The sequence below is a fragment of the Rhinatrema bivittatum genome, unplaced genomic scaffold (assembly GCF_901001135.1).
Source record: "Rhinatrema bivittatum unplaced genomic scaffold, aRhiBiv1.1, whole genome shotgun sequence".
Taxonomy (NCBI): domain Eukaryota; kingdom Metazoa; phylum Chordata; class Amphibia; order Gymnophiona; family Rhinatrematidae; genus Rhinatrema; species Rhinatrema bivittatum.
The window spans coordinates 78,941-95,484 of NW_021821198.1; the positions used below are offsets into that span (position 1 = coordinate 78,941).

Consider the following 16,544-nt stretch of genomic DNA (forward strand, 5'->3'; position numbering starts at 1 on the left):
GTCCCCCTTGCCAAGTGAGTACATCTTGTATGGGAAACATTTACGCACACAAAAATTTATGTGCACAAAATGGGCCTGAGCTGGAGGAGTTACCAGGGCATGGCAAAACTTTAGCCAGTGCGTGCAGATATCCACTGCATAACGGCTAAGGTTGCGCGGCAAGTCTGCCGGAAAATACTTGGTCTAAAGTTATCTTGGTGAAGTTACAAGCATGACTTTACCTGGTTAACTTTCCTGCTCACTGGCTTTCTGCATATTGGCCTCTCTGACTTTTGAAGGGTTTTCCATGCATTTGGTTTATTAAATACTTTTAAATGAAGGTCAACTCAATCTCTACACATACCATCATATATCAAGACCCACTGCATAAAAAACTTTATACAAATGACAACACAAAACAAAGAGAGCCTCACTGTACATCAGGAAAAGGGAACTTACCTAACTGAACCAAGGAATGCATGGGCCTACTCCTCCCAGAATTCCTGGCAGCTGATTCTTCTTAATGTCATTTAGCCATTCATTGACAGCATAAGCAAACAACTTATCCACACCTAACAAACTGCAATAAAAAACAATTAGTACATAAGGAAATAGTTAAAAGAAAGGCAGCAGGGTGGCGGGATGATAAGAGGATAAAGTGTAGCAATGATCCCTCCCCCTCCTAGCACTTGTCCAGATGAATTATATTTGTGATGAAAATTTTCATTTATTAATGTATATCTGAAGAGGGGAGCCTCTCTGGTCTCAAAAAATCCCATGCACTTCATTGTTTTTTGATGTTGGTTCAAATAAAGATAACACAACCTATAGAGAAACTACTTTTTTCCATGGCCAATAAGGCAATTACAACATTTAAGTGGTATAAAGCCTTCCGTAAATTGGCGAGGGAACAGAATTTCCATTAGAACAAGCCCTTCAGTGAATAGGGCAATTAAATCATATGGCCTCTGTTAAAACATTAAAAAGAAAACAAAAAACCCATAAATCCTCCTCCATATTGAAATTCATCCTAAATTTAACATTAACAAAACTGAACAGCAAGTTCCGTCAGATTGAAAGCAATCCTCCTTGCCTGGAACATGAATGCCAAGAAATGCCTCTGCTGATTACTGCTGTATTTGAAGGATAAGAACATAAGAAATGCCATACTGGGTCAGACCAAGGGTCCATCAGCCCAGCATCCTGTTTCCAACAGTGGCCAATCCAGGCCATAAGAACCTGGCAATTACCCCAAAAACTAAGTCTATTCCATGTTACCATTGCTAATGGCAGTGACTATTCTCTAAGTGAACTTAATAGCAGGTAAATGGACTTCTCCTCCAGAACTTATTTTGCTTTTATAACACCATAAAGACCACCTTTAAAAAGTCTTAAAACCTTTACATTTTAGCTTACACCAGCAATAACCCCCTCTAGATAGGGCATTAATGGCCAGAAAATGCCCCAGTCATGGAAGATGGCTGCTGAGTATGAATTTAGTCTTACCCATGTCGATAACAAAGCCTCTTCAGCTTCAGCTCTGAGCAGCTCAACTGAGCAAGACCAATCAGAATCCCAGCTAATGTGCCCTGCAAAATAAGGAGGCTGCTAACGAGAGAAACACACACACACACACACAAGCTACACATTCAGGCACTGGAAAAGAGAAAGCCCCTGAGGACTGGAATGAACTTCCTGCATAGACAGGAGAGTCAACTTATGTCCCATGTGCACCCAATGGCTCCTTCTCTCTAAACTTCTGGGAGAGAAACTGAACTACCCTTTGAGAACTTTCCCCAGAAAATGGGATTTTGCATTATCCTACACACTAAGAAAGTTGTGTGTGGAGCTAGCTTGTGCTTGCATTAGTAACCCGTTTCCAAGGAAAAGGTGTTTTAATCATGCTGGTATTGCCTTAGCAACTCAAGTGTCTTGTAGTCCTACCTACCCCACTTCCCGTTTTATCCTATAGACTCTTCAACAGGAACAAACACTACTTGCAGAATGCAGCAAGTAGTTTTTGTGGGATAATTTTCAAAGTGAACTTACGTCCGTAAATTTGCTTTGAAAATTGGTGTAACTTAGGCCTATAAATGTATGAAGGCTGTTTACAAAAAATGTTTATATTGTTATTATTCTGTTTATATTTTTATGTTATGTGCCTAGCACAGCTGGTCTGCTATAGTATTTTAAATAAATAATTCAATTACTCAGTGGTTAGTAAAGGAAAGTTTGGAGAAGCTTACCTAAAATGTAACAAGAAAAGTAATTCTACACAGAAATAAAAAGGTTAGATGATATGGTAATTATTTAGTGTAATAAATAATTGTGGGGCTTCAGGCCTTAGACAGACCTTCTGGAAGCTTAGATATTGCCCTATCTATAAGCAGTTCTCTGGAATTTGGGAGTACATGACAACTGAAGGAGTAATTGTCAGAAACTAGAGGTCTGCTTTCTCCACCATATCCAGCATCCAGAAATTATGACCCCACTCCTACAAAGTAATGGAAGGACTAAGAGTATATGGATTATGGCGAATTCTGTGAAACAGACACATATCCCTCAAATGATTCCAATACAGAATGCCTCCATGGTAATGGAAATAGAAGACACTCCCAAAAACGGATCTGTATGACGGTGGATACTCATTGTAAAAGGGAACCCAAGGGTAATGTCAAAAGATCCCAAAAGGCAGGAAACCTGTCCTGGTGGGAGACTCAACATCCAAAGCACTGACGTGGGGGGCATGACTGGAGGCAAACAAAGTTAAATACCTGCCAGGATCCTGGGCCTAGCAGGGAAATACTAACCATAAGAGGTAGATAATGGGAAGCTGATGTCAGAGTTTGCCTGGGAGCCAATGACCTGGCAAGAAACCATGACAGTAAGAGTACAAGGAGCTGAAGAAAATTAGGGGAGAGTCTTAGGGAGTAGAAAAGGACAGTAGAATTTTCTGAGGTATATCTTGGTAATAGCAAGGGGGAAAAGGCCTATTTCACCTCAGCAGCTTCCATGGAATGGCTGGAAGAACTGATGAAAGAAGAGAATTTTATTTAATATTATTTTAAAAGTCTTATATTCCTCGTACATTGGAAAAACCATACTAAGTGGATCCCGATAAATATACAGAAAGTTAAAAGGAAAACACTGACAGAAGACAACAGACACAAAAAACTTATCAGTAAAAGCAGACAACATGCACTTAATTGGGGAAGGTCTCAGAAAATAGAAAAGCTTTACATTTTTTCCTAAAGGACCCTAGTCCTGGATAAACAAGGGAAAGTATCTTAAATTTTCTCCTCTGGGCAACAGGGAGCCAGTGCAGCTCTTTCGGCCATGCTGAAATATGGTCTTTTATGGAAAGTCCAGAGGCAAGTCTTGCAGGGGCATTTTTGAAGTAGCTGCAAGGCTCTGAGCAAATATTTGGGGAGGCTACGAAGAAAGAATTGCAATAAGCCATTAAGAACAAGATACATGCTTGCACATACATCTCAAAACAGCAGACCATCCTAAGCTTAAAAAAATTCTACTTTGATGGCCGCCTTTATCTGTGATCTAAAGGACATGCATGTATCCAATTACAGGCCCAGGTCTCTAACCACCTTCTTAAAGGGTACTGAAATTCCCTCAAAAACTGTGCACACATATAAAGAGGGAGAAAATGAGCAATCCAAAGAACCCCTGTCTTGGAGAGGTTTAGAATCAAACTGTTGTGCCTCATGCAATGGTTCACAGCATGTAGGCGACACGAAAGGTGATCAAATGTGGCAGAAAGATGGGTATCTGTCATCAAAAGCAGCTGTATTTCATCAGCAAATATTCCATTAAAAAAAATTCCAAACATAGTCAAAACATTACAGAGCGGTAGTAAATAAACATGAAACAAGGCTGAGAACAAGGAGGACCTCTGGGAAACCCCCGATGAAATGGCTCTTCAGGATAAAAGGAAAATTTGTTCTTACCTGCTAATTTTCGTTCCTGTAGTCCCACAGATCAGTCCACACTCCTGGGTTTTTGCCTCCCTTCCAGCAGATGGAGACAAGAAAGCTTCGCTGAGACTGGCATATAACCTGGTGAGCCAGCTGCAGTCCCTCAGTATTGACCTGTACCCAACCCAAGATAACGCTAAATCTAAAACAAACACCCCCTCCCCCCCATAGTCCATTCCTCCAAGCGAGCAGAAAGATGTGGGAAAAAACCCTTAATGGGAACAATCCTTTTCAACAAGACAAAAAACAGCAGAAATCTGGACCCTTCTTTAGTCTAATTACAAGTACAGAACAGATCGAGTGGGCTCTCCAATCCTCTACTCCTCAATGGGCGGATCTCTATACTGATCTATGGTACTAAAGGAATGACATTTAGCAGGTAAAAAACAATTTTCCTTTCCCTGTACATACCCAGATCAGTCCAGATTCCTAGGATTTACCAAAGCTTCCCTAAACGGGATGGGATTGTGAGAGTCCTCCTTGAAGTATACTTTCACCAAACCCATAGAATCCTGAGCCTGAACATCCAAAAGGTAATATCTGGCAAATGTGTGCAACGACTTCCAAGTATCTGCCCTACAAATCTCCTGTGGCAACACTTGCTGACATTCTGCCCAGGATGCTGCTTGAGAACGAGTGGAATGAGCTATCAACCCATCAGGGACAGAGCAACCTTGACATATGTAAGCCGAACCTATCGCCTCTTTTAGCCATCTCGCTATTGTGGATTTAGATGCTTTATGTCCTTTCTTTACGCCACTCCATAGTACAAAAAGATGATCTGATAGTTGAAAGTTATTCGTGACCTCAAGATAGCACAGGAAGACCCTTCTTACATCCAACAGTTTCAACTCCCTTGTGTTAAGTGAAGACACTTCCAAATTGCTGCCTCCCAGATCCTTGGCCTTTGGGTTCCTCCTGTAGCCAGATTCAAATGAAAATGCAGATTCATCCGGAAGCAGGACCGCGAGGAAAGGTACCTTTGGCGCCCTTCGGTTTATCTTCCAGCAGTTTATGTGACTTATTCTTACCCAGATGCTTCACCAGCTCCTCTAAGCCCTCTCCAAACAACAGCTTTCCCTTGAAGGGTAATGCTCCTAACTGGGACTTAGACCAAATGTCTACAAACCAGTTACACAACCAAAGGAGTCACCTGGCTGACACCGCTGACATCATAGTCTGTGAGGACGTTCTAATGAGGTCATATAATGTATCTGCTCCATATGCTACCATGGCTTCCAGCCACTCAGCCTGCTTTGCTTCTGACTCTGACATTGTATTATCAGACTGCAACTGTGAACCCAGTGTAAACCAGCTTGAAGCATAAAACTGCTGCATATCGCAGTTTGAATACCCAGAGCAGATACCTCAAATATCATTTTGAGATGGATCTCCAGCTTCCTATCCTGCATGTCCTTGTTGTTATTACGTATGTTTTAGTGGATCCTTGGGTGCTGTGGAGATGACCACGCCCATGGGGAGGAGCCCCGTGAGGAGCCACAGCTCTGGGCTAGACTCTGATACACAAAACACCGGAATTGAACTCTTTTATTATATAGCTTGAAGTAGCCACCAGGTGGCAGTGGTGAGTTGTAGTCTCAGGGACCTCACAGAGGGAGCTCTTCTCTCCAAGATGACGTCAGGAGGTTCCACAGCAAGGAGATACTGTGGATGAGACAGATGAGAGATTAGAGTACTCACTCGGTGTTAGCTGTTATGGATGCGATTCCACCAGATAGTTGTCGTTGGTACAGGCACTGAGGCAGGGAGAGCAGGCCCTTGAGGAGTGAGTACCTGTTCCCTGAATGGCACCTAAAAATAGAACAGAGGGCCCCCGAGGAGCGGGTACCCATGTTAGTAGTAAAACCCCGAAGGGCAGAAGGAAGGCTTCCTGCAGGCAGCAGAGCGGCAGAGTAGCGCAGACAGGAACAGATTGTGTCCATTCGAGCCTTTGCCAACTCAATGAGCTAGCAATCTTGAGAAGTAGATATACCCGGAGTGGCATGACGTCAGATGAGGGAACACCCTCGAGGTTCGCGCCACTGAGCGTACTTAGACATGGGTTGCGTGTGCGCGTGCACCCTAGCAGATACCTGGGAGGAGCAATGGCGTATGGCTGCACCATAGCCATTCCGGGGACGCCAGAGAAGTCGGCTTGACGATGCTGCGGTAGCCATCTTGCCCAGGTAAGCAGGAGGAGCCGAGATAGGGGTGAAACAAGTGGGGCGAAGCCGTCGAAGACCAACGGACACAACAGTACCCCCCTTGAAAGGGCATCCACGCAATGACCTACCAGGTCTAGGTTTTTGCGGATGTAGATGATGGAAATCCTGTAGCATCTTCTTATCCAAGATATTGGACATTGGAGTCCAAGAGGTTTCTTCTGGGCCATAACCATCCCATGACAGGAGGTATTCCCATACTCTGCCTTGTTTCTTACATTGAGACTGCGTCAACTTTGTATTCGATGTCTTCTTTGCATCTACTGGAGTAGAGTCAGGTATCTTGTTGGAAAATTTACTGAGTATCATTGGTTTCAATAGTGAGATGTGGAATGCATTGTGGATCTTTAAGTAGCTGGTAGCTTCAGACTGTAGGTGAGGTTGCCCAGTCATCGGAGAATGGGAAATGGTCCAACGAAGCGAGGAGCGAATCGAACTGAAGGAAGTTTGATTCTTAAATGTTTTGTTGAAAGCCAGACCTTGTCACCAGGCTTGAAGTCTGGAGCCTTGCAGATGAGCATCATATCCTTTCTTGGCTCGTATTCCTGATTTCATAAGCATCTCTTTAGTCTGAGTCCAGAGTTGATGGATATCTGTAGCAGTCTGTGCTGCTGGGGACGACACTGATAACGGAAGTGGCAGTGGTGGTAGTGGTAGTCATCCGTAGACCACTTAGAATGTGTTGATCCAGTGGATGTTGCTGGATGAGAGTTTATGGCAAATTCTGCCCATGGCAACAGTTCGCTCCAATCATTCTGTCGGGTGTTCACATAGGCACGAATGAACTGTTTGAGTGTCCTGTTCATCCTTTCTGTTTGGCCATTGGACTGAGGATGATATGCCCTGTGAAGTCGAGGGCTATATCGACTTCTTGCATAATGCCTTCCAGAAGTTAGCTGTGAACTGAACTCCGCGATTGGAGACTATGTGCTTAGGCAAGCCATGCAGGCGGAAGATGTGCATGATCAATAATGGGCGAGCTCCATGGCGGTGGGTAAGCCTGGGAGAGCCACAAATGTGCCATCTTCGAAACCTGTCAACGGTTACCCAAATGGTGTTGTCCCTCCTGATGATGGTAAACTACCACAAAGTCAGTGGTAATGTGTCCATGGTTCTTCAGGGACCGGCAAGGGTTGGAGGAGACCCCATGGACGTCCTGGCGGCGTCTTCTGTTTAGCGCAGTTTGCGAAGGAAGCGACGTAGGTGAACGTGTCCTCTTTCATGGTGGGCCACCAATAAAGGTTTGCAGTTTAGACAACATCCTTGTTGCCCAGGGTGTCCTGAGAGTTTGGAGTCGGGGCCCAAGCCAATAGCTTTTTCCTGAGGTTCTTGGGTATGATAGTCTTTCCTGCAGGCACCGATGGGTAGCTGCCAATATGACCTTCTCGGGGTCAATGATGTGTTGCGGCTTTCGGGTACGTCCTCGGAGAGGAAGGAGCGTGAAAGAGCATCAGCTCTGATATTCTTGTCTCCTGGACAATACTTGAGCGCGAAGTTGAATCTGTTGAAAAACAGAGACCATCTCGCTTGTCTATGGTTCAGGCGCTGTGCGTGGCGGAGATACTCCAAGTTCTTATGGTCTGTGAAGACCGTTACTTGATGTTTCGCTCCTTCGAGCCAAGGCGCCATTCTTCGAATGCCATCTTTATGCCAAAGTTCCTTGTCTCCAACTCTAATTTCTCTCGGCAGGAGAAAAGCACGGAGAAAAATGAGCATGGAAGTGGACCTTAGAATCGCCAGCCTGGCTTAGTACTGCCCCTACGCCAAGGTCTGAGGCGTCGACCTCTACATGAAAGGTTTTGAGGGGTCTGGATGTCGAAGGCATGGCTGGTTGAAAAGGCATCCTTCAGCTTTTGGAATGCAGCAATCGCTTCGGGAACCAATTAGCTACGTTGGCACCTTTTCTTCTCATAGCGGTCAGCGGACTGTGAGTGAGGAGTAATTCTTGATGAAGGTCCTATAATAGTTGGTGAAACCTAAGAAGCGTTGAGAGCCTTTAACCCGGTGGGTTGTGCCCATTTCTTGATACTCTCCAGCTTCTGTGGGTCCATTTGAAAACCTTCTTTGGAGACAATGTAGCCTAGGAAAGGCATGATTCCTTATGAAATTCACATTTAGATAGCTTGGCATAGAGATGGTTCTCACAAGCCTCTGTAGTTCTCATGGTGAGTGGTGATGTCTTGTGAGAAGATTAAGATGTCATCTAAGAGATAACAACACATTTATAGAGGAGGTCTCAGAAATGTCGTTCATTAATTTTGAAAGACGGCCGGAGCATTGCACAGGCCGAACGGCATCACTAAGTACTCGAAGTGGCCGTCTCGAGTGTTGAAGGCCGTCTTCCATTCATCACCAGCTTTAATGCGAAGTATTGTATGCTCCTTCAGATCCAGTTTTGAAAAGATCTGGGCTCCTTGTAGTCTATCAAAAGTTCTGAAATCAGAGGCAGGGGATAACGGTCCTTAATAGTTATTTGTTAAGGCCTCTGTAATCTATGCAAGGGCAATGTGCCGTCCTTTTTGCCCACAAAGAAGAAGCCTGCCCCGCAGGAGACTTGGACGGTCTAATGAAGCCCTTGTTGAGATTCTCCTGAATGTATTCAGACATGGCTTTGTTTCTGCCACAGACAAGGGGTACACTCTGCCCTTGGGTGGCTCCGTATTCGGCTTCAGATGAATGGCGCAGTCATAAAGTCTGTGAGGTGGAAGTATATCTGCAGCTTCTTTTGAAAAGACATCTTGAAAAGATGCATATTGAGGCAGCAAGCCCAGCATTAATGGGGTGGTGGCATGCAAGGTAATGGCTTAACCTCAGTCAGGCATCGCTTATGGCAGTCTGGACCCCAACTTGACAGTTCCAGAGTGACCCAATCAATTGGCATATGCTGTTGTAGCCACGGTAATCCGTACTATGGGGTGCATAGCCTTCTCTAAAATAAAGAAGGAGATGGTCTCCGTATGGAGAGCACCGGTACGTAGACACATGGTTCGGCAGGGTTCTCCATGGATGGATGAAAGAAGTAGAGGAGGCGACAAGGTGGAAGTGGGGATCCGTAGATGTTCCACTAGTCGTTGAAGAATGAAATTGCCTCCTGCCCCTGAGTCCACTAGGGCAAGAGTCTGGTACTGTAGAGGACCGCAGATGAGAGATACAGGAAGAGAGAGGTGGAGAGAGAGAGGAGAAGTGGTGAGACCTAAGAAGAGTCCTCCCGCAGGACTTAGGTCTGTCCGTTTCCCGGACATATAGGGCAATTTTGGACAGCATGGCCAGCTTGTCCACAGTACATACACAGTCCTAATTTCTTCTGCATTCTTCTCTCTTTTGATGTCAGGTGGCTGTGGCCTAATTGCATCGGTTCCTCTTCGCCTGCTGGGACTGTAGGGGCAGCCCTGGATGCAGTCTGACTCGGACTTCACTCAGAAAGGGTCTCCTGGAAGTCTTGGTTTCTTAACTTTATCTCAAGCCGGCATCTATTCTAGTTGCCAGTTTCACCAGTTCAGCCAAGGTTTCAGGCATCTCTCTGCTGAGAGTTCATCCTTCAGGCGAGTGTTCAGTCCTTCAAAGAACAGCGTCTTCAGGCATCTTGGGTCCCAGGATAATTCAGACGCCAGTGTCTTGAATTCAATAGCGAAGTCAGCTAGGGTCTTGTTCCCTTGCTTTAGGTGAACCAAAAAGATCCTTCAACAGAATATTGGTCAGGATCATCAAAAACTGATTTAAACAGTTCAAGGAATCCTTCAATGTTGTGAAGATCGGGTCCTCGTTCCCACAGCGAAGATGCCCAGGACAGGGCTCGTCCATCTAGGTATGACAGGATATACGTAGGCTTCGCGTAAGCTGTGGGAAAATGTCCAGGTTGTAACAAAGTTCATGCAGCACTGGTTAATGAAGTCTCTGCATCTCCATACTTCTCCCGAGAAGCGGGTAGGTGCTAGAGGTACAGTTGTCTTGACTGTCACCTCCGACAGTTTAGCCTCTTTACCTGAGGTGGAAGGAGTGTCATCTGTTTGTGTAACAAATTAAATGCAGTGGTCAGTCCTTCCAGCATAGTCTGCTGTTCGGTGATCCGCTGGGCCAGGCCTGGAATGGCCTGCAACGCCGTGAGCTGAGCTGGATCCATGGAGTTGGCAATCTATTGTTATTATGTGTTTTAGTGGATCCTTGGGTGCTGTGGAGATGACCACGCCCATGGGGAGGAGCCCCGTGAGGAGCCACAGCACTGGGCTAGACTCTGATACACAAAACACCGGAATTGAACTTTTATTATACAGTTGAAGTAGCCACAAGGTGGCAGTGATGGTTGTAGTCTCAGGGACCTTGAAAGAGGGAGCCCTTCTCTCCAATATGACGTCAGGAGGTTCCGCAGCAAGGAGATACTGTGGATGAGACAGATGAGAGATTAGAGTACTCACTCGGTGTTAGCTGTTATGGATGTGATTCCACCAGATAGTTGTCGTTGGTACAGGCACTGAGGCAGGGAGCAGGCCCTCAAGGAGTGAGTACCTGTTCCCTGAATGGCACCTAAAAATAGAACAGAGGGCCCCCGAGGAGCGGGTACCCATGTTAGTAGTAAAACCCCGAAGGGCAGAAGGAAGGCTTCCTGCAGGCAGCAGAGAAGCGGCAGAGTAGCGCAGACAGGAACAGATCGTGTCCATTCGAGCCTTTGCCAACTCAATGAGCTAGCAATCTTGAGAAGTAGATATACCCGGAGTGGCATGACGTCAGATGAGGGAACGCCCTTGAGATTCGTGCCACTGGGCGTACTTCGACGTGGGTTGCGCGCACCCTAGCAGGTACCTGGGAGGAGCAAAGGCGTACAGCTGCACCATAGCCGTTCCGGGGATGCCAGAGAAGTCGGCTTGACGACACTGCGGTAGCCATCTTGCCCAGGTAAGCGGGAGGAGCCGAGATAGGGGTGCAACAAGCGGGGCAAAGCCGAAGACCGACGGATGCAACAGTCCTTAAGCACAGCAGAACCAGCCATTGGGATAGTCGTCTTCTTGATGACAGCCGACACTGAGGCATCCACTGCCAAAGTGTCCTCTGGCAGTAGATATAACTTACCCATAGCTCTGCCAACCTTCAGACCGGTATATGGAGTTTCCCACTCTCCGAGCACCAGCTTCTTCACAGATTATGGAATGGGAAAGCCTTGGCGGGAATTCTTAAACCTTCCATGTCCGAGTCCACCTCCTCATGATCAGATTCTTCACTTGGTTCCTTAATACCTAGCTCCTTAAGGACATGTGGAATCAGGGGCCACAACTCCTTTCTTAAGAAGAGGTGAACCACCTTAGGATTGTCCCCTTCAACTGTTGTGGCTTGGCCCCTCCACTCATCCGGGTCTTGAAGTTCCGGGGAAGCACCTATGTCTGGAGGGTCCATTCCCGGAGAGTGCTCTTCAGGCCACCGCGAAAAGCCCTGCAGTGAGTCACGCCAAAGGACAAATAAAAGAGCCTTTCTTTTTTTATTTTTAAACTTTAACTAACTGCCAAGAAAGAAGAATAAACACTTCCCTGAAGATGGGCAGCATGCTCCAGGCATCCTCCTGAGAGGGGGAAGGGATCTGGCACCACCAGTATTCCCCCTCTGGTGAAGCAAAGGACTGAGACACCAAAAGGGGTTACCAATCCCCTGCTCGTCCACCTCTCAACCAGAAGAGATGGCCCCACCAGGGCCTGCCAACCTTCTGGGAGGAACTCCTGATAAGATGAACTCTAACTCTTTTTCTTAAAAACCTATTCTAAGATTGCAGGTTTTGCACCGCTACCATCTGCTGGAGACAGAGAAATACTGAGTGCCTGCAGGTGGCACACCAGGTTATATGCCAGTCTCAGCGAAGCTTTCTCTGTTTCCATCTGCTGGAAGGGAGGCAAAACCCAGGAGTCTGGACTGATCTGGGATGCTGCTGATCCACCGTAATGTAATAAAACTGGATCAGCAAGTTAGGGTGAATCAGCTGCATTTATTCTGAAGAGCCATTTCATCAGAGGTTCCCTAGAGGTCCCTCCTTGACCTCAGCCTTGTTTCCTGTAATATTTTGACTAAAGTCTGAAATTTTTTTTTTTTTATAGAATTTATGCTGCTGATTAGTCAAAAATAATCTGAACTACTGTAGAATGGTACCTCCAAACTCCAAGCTTGGCCAATCTTGATACTAAGATGAAATGACAGACTCTATGAGAGGCAGCAATGTCAAGTAATAATGGCTCTGCCCCTAATTCCCGTAAAATGAAATCAATATGAAAAAGTAAGAGCTTTTTGGTGATCCATTCAAAACCCACTTTGATAGACATTTAGGACCTTGTTATCCTCAAGAAAATCATTTAACTGTGCCAAGACAACTCTTTTCAAGTGCGGCAAGATTTGATATGACCTATAAGTAGAGAGTTCACAGCTGGGAAGACTGGATGCACCAATGCCTTCTTTGGCATGACCAGGACAGACTCTTTGGAAAGGGAAAGATTTACAGGTTTTGCAGTTACTTCAGAAAAGATGGTTCGCAAACTATGGAGAACCCCAAAAGGGGAGGCAAATAGTGGACAAAAACATTACTTCATTCTCCTTACTACATTGGCCACTTCAGATAGTGAAATCAAATCAAATTATCCCATAATATATCCTAAAGACTGGCATTTGACTCAGGGGAGACAACAGATCAATCAATGGTCATTCTTTGTAGGTCAGATACTTTTCAGGAACAGTCCTTGGACAGCTAATCTCCAAACCTTCATGATAACCTCTTGGAGGTTCCAAGAGCCAGATAACTACCTCAAAAAGTTCACATGGATAATTAGGTGAATTCCAAAGGCATGCAACAAAATTTTTTTTTGAGATCTCTTCAACTCAGCTCTATAAGTGGCTTGAATAGTCCCAAAATCAACCTTATGCAGTAGGAGGTTGGCAACTTACGCCATTTCTGTTCTGTTCAGTTAAAATTCTCATCTCTTTCCCACCAGGACTAATTAAACCAAAGAACATGCATCCTATATGTGCAGTAATTTCATTTTTATTGGCGCTAATGTCTGATTGATAGTTGTTAAATCCAGCATCGAGGATTCAGTTAAGGTTGTTGGGGACACTTCAGGCTGCTGTCAACAACCCATGTCTCCTCAAACTTAGCAAGATCAATGGGGCCACAATATTGCTTCTTACCTACCCTAGTGGGAGAAGAGGAACCAAGCTTAATGGGGAAAACAATTAAAACTCAGCAGCAGATGATCTGACCATAATACTGGGTTGACGTTAAGGTCAACAATATGGCCCATAGTACCAAAAATCTCAGGAATTTACAACAGGTTCAATATATGTGCTGCACGATGGGCAAGGACATTAACCAGTTGAAAATCATGGGGGCTGTCAGTATACATGGAAGAATGTATACCGACAGGTCCATGTAACAACGGCAGGTCCATGGATGGATCTGTCCAATAAGAGCTCAATTTTCAAAGTGATTTACGTATATTTCCAGCAAAATTCTACTTACAGAAATAGCAGGTGCAAGTAATCACATGTATTTTGCAGCCCCTGCAAGTCTCGAATAGAAAGTACACGCATATTTCCTCTCTGAATGGTGCAATGCCTGAGGGTAAGAAGTATGCATGGTCTTTGTCCCAATGCAAATGGTTTAAAAATTGGGCCCCCCCCCCTTTTAATTCTTTGGAATTGGGGATGGTTCCACAGAGAAAAGGGAAGAGAAAAATTATAGGTTGGTTAGTTTGAGCCTGGTGGTGGGAAGGCTAATGGAGAGTCTAGTAAAGGAAAGGATGGTGAAGTACCTAGAGTCTAGTACATTGCAAGATATGATGCAATATGATTCTAGCCAAGAGACAGCATGCCAAAGAAATCTGATTTGATGGGTGACCAGGCAAATACATCTAAGGTGTGTACTGTACATGGCATACTTGGACTTCAGCAAAACTTGGAGAGGATAATTTTCAAAAGCCGTTTATTTGGGCAAATACTGATTTATTCGGGCAAAAGGCTTTTCCGAAAATTGCCCACCCTCTATGTGGCTAAAAGTATATGGGTTGCTCCAACATTGCATTGCATCATACCTGATCCATTGATACATGTTTGCCGTGATAATCGAGACGAATTGGAACTTCTGAAGTAAATCGAAATTCTCTGAAAGGTTATAGACAACAGAAAAACAGTGCTAAGCTTGCCAAAAATGAATTGCTACATTGGAATGATATAAAGTAAGTACAAAATTTCTGTACAGCATGAATTTATGCTGTGTCTGTTTTGTAATTCCTGTTGTTCACATTTGTAAAAGAATCCAGACGTGTTTCGGGGCTATATATGGGTCTGTGCCCATCAGACAGGATCGAGAAGATTAGTTAAAAAAAAAAAAAAGAAATTTATTGCTTCCAATAGGATCTTCCTCCCCATTGCTTCCACTGGTTTGGTATATAACTGACAGCAATGCAGCTGAGCGGGTGATAGAGCTAACTATGGGTGGGTTAAACTAACTTACTTTTCTTAAAGCAAGACTACTACACATCTTCTTTAAAGAATATTATACAAAATGATTTCTCTTATAAAATGGATGGCAGGCTGGGATTCTAGAAACAGCACCTGGTTTAACATCAGTCTTTGATTTTGTTTTTGTTTTTTTTTAATACAGTAGCGAGATACTGGAAACCTAGCTTTTCATTTTACCACACACATGAAGTTTCTGCGGTGACATAACCGAAGTTTAAAGCAGATGTTGTTCCTAAAAAAAATCACATGCATGCTAAGCGATCATCTACGGTAATACTCTTTGAAAACATCTGCAGAAACTTAAAATTTGGCTTTTTTCATTAAAAAAGACTTTTTTTTAAATGAAAAAAGACCTTTTTAATGCTCTGAAATTTTCTTTAGCAGTGTTTTTTTCTTTTGCCACCTGCTGTGCACAGAGTGGTGCGTGGAGAAATGACTACCCTGATATAATGTGGGGCCACTTTAGGCTCTTTCTAAGGAGTCTTCTAGCAAAATAATCAACCTTCACACACAATGCCAGCCACCCTGCTGAAGCTGCGCTAAAAAGTTATCTTTACCTAAAAAAGACGGGTTGATCACTAAATGATGTCCGCATCTCATGGATGTCAGGCTCGTTTCCGTTTACTCGATCACTGGGATCTGTGCAGCCATTCTGGACCGACTGACTCTGTCCTAGAGAAATGACTGGGCTTGGCTTCTTGAAGCTGCTGAGGTTTCTAGGCAAGCTGCAAGTGACATCGGCACCCGGAGACTTTTCACTGCAATTATACCAAAAAAAAAAAGGGGGACCAAATCAGAGCAAATTTATTAAATGTCATGTATTTATTTTATACGTCTGTGAATAAACTCAGTAGGAGAAGGGGGCTCAAGGAAAGAAGTCCAGAGCAACACATTAAAATATAGAGAAAGATCCCTCTTATGACACTTTAATGCTTAGGAGGCACGTTCAAATGTGTAGCTTGCTGGCACATCTGTAGGTACTGCAAGCAGAGGGAAATTATTTTTACCTGGTAATTTCCTTTCCTTGAGTCCAGTCAGTCGGCTGGGTCTGTGTCGCAGGCGGTTCCGATTGCGCCCTGACAAAGGTTTGCAGCCCTTTGAAGAATTCCACCCAGGAAAAGGTCCCTGGGCCGATATTGAATCCAGGTGGGGTTAGGTGGAGGCCCCCGAGGTGCCCTCCTGTGTAGGTGCTGAGTCAGAGATAACAGAGGTCCAGGGTGCTATCATTAGTGGATCTGGATCCCTCTAACCCTTCAGGTTACGCAGCTCTCAGGTGGCAGGTTGGGCAGAGGGCTTGTCCCTTGGCTTTCTTGGCCGGCGGTGCTATGATATGTGCGCGTGGAGTGACTCAAAACTTGTCTATGCGCGTTGGTACGCGCGCCAGGAGGCTTAGTTTGTGCGCTCCGGTTGCGTCAACGATGTGCATGCGAGATGCGCAAGTGTGCGCGTAGGCTACTAATTTGTGCGCCTGGCTAAGATGCGCGCGCCGCAGTGCGCACGGGTCTATCTGTGCGCTCAGGCCATTTGTACGTGCCGCTATGCGCCTGGCACATTTGTGCGCGCAGCTGTGCGCACAAGTCGGGTGCGCACGGCTCACTTGAGCGGGCAATACGGCGGTCAAGGGGGGGGGAAATGGCGCCGACGACCACACGGACAAGATGGCGACCCCCCAGAGGGTCTCCACATGTGTGGACCCTCGCACAGGATCGGGGTCTAGCCCAGACAGGGCTGCTCAACCCGATTTAACAGATGCCGGAAGGGACGATCTGTGTGCCTATTCGAGCCTCAGAGACCAGAGACTTAAGAGAAGTTTCTACCTTACCTGGTCTCAGCTTTTCCCAGTCTCGTTCTCGCTTTTCCCAGTTTC

General features: G+C 45.2%; 1 pseudogene; it reads right to left on the reverse strand.

Moving 5' to 3' along the window:
* Positions 1 to 15,435, reverse strand: part of LOC115082515 — a 30,336-nt pseudogene extending 14,901 nt beyond the window's left edge.
* Between the last annotated feature and the right edge of the window lie 1,109 nt (positions 15,436 to 16,544).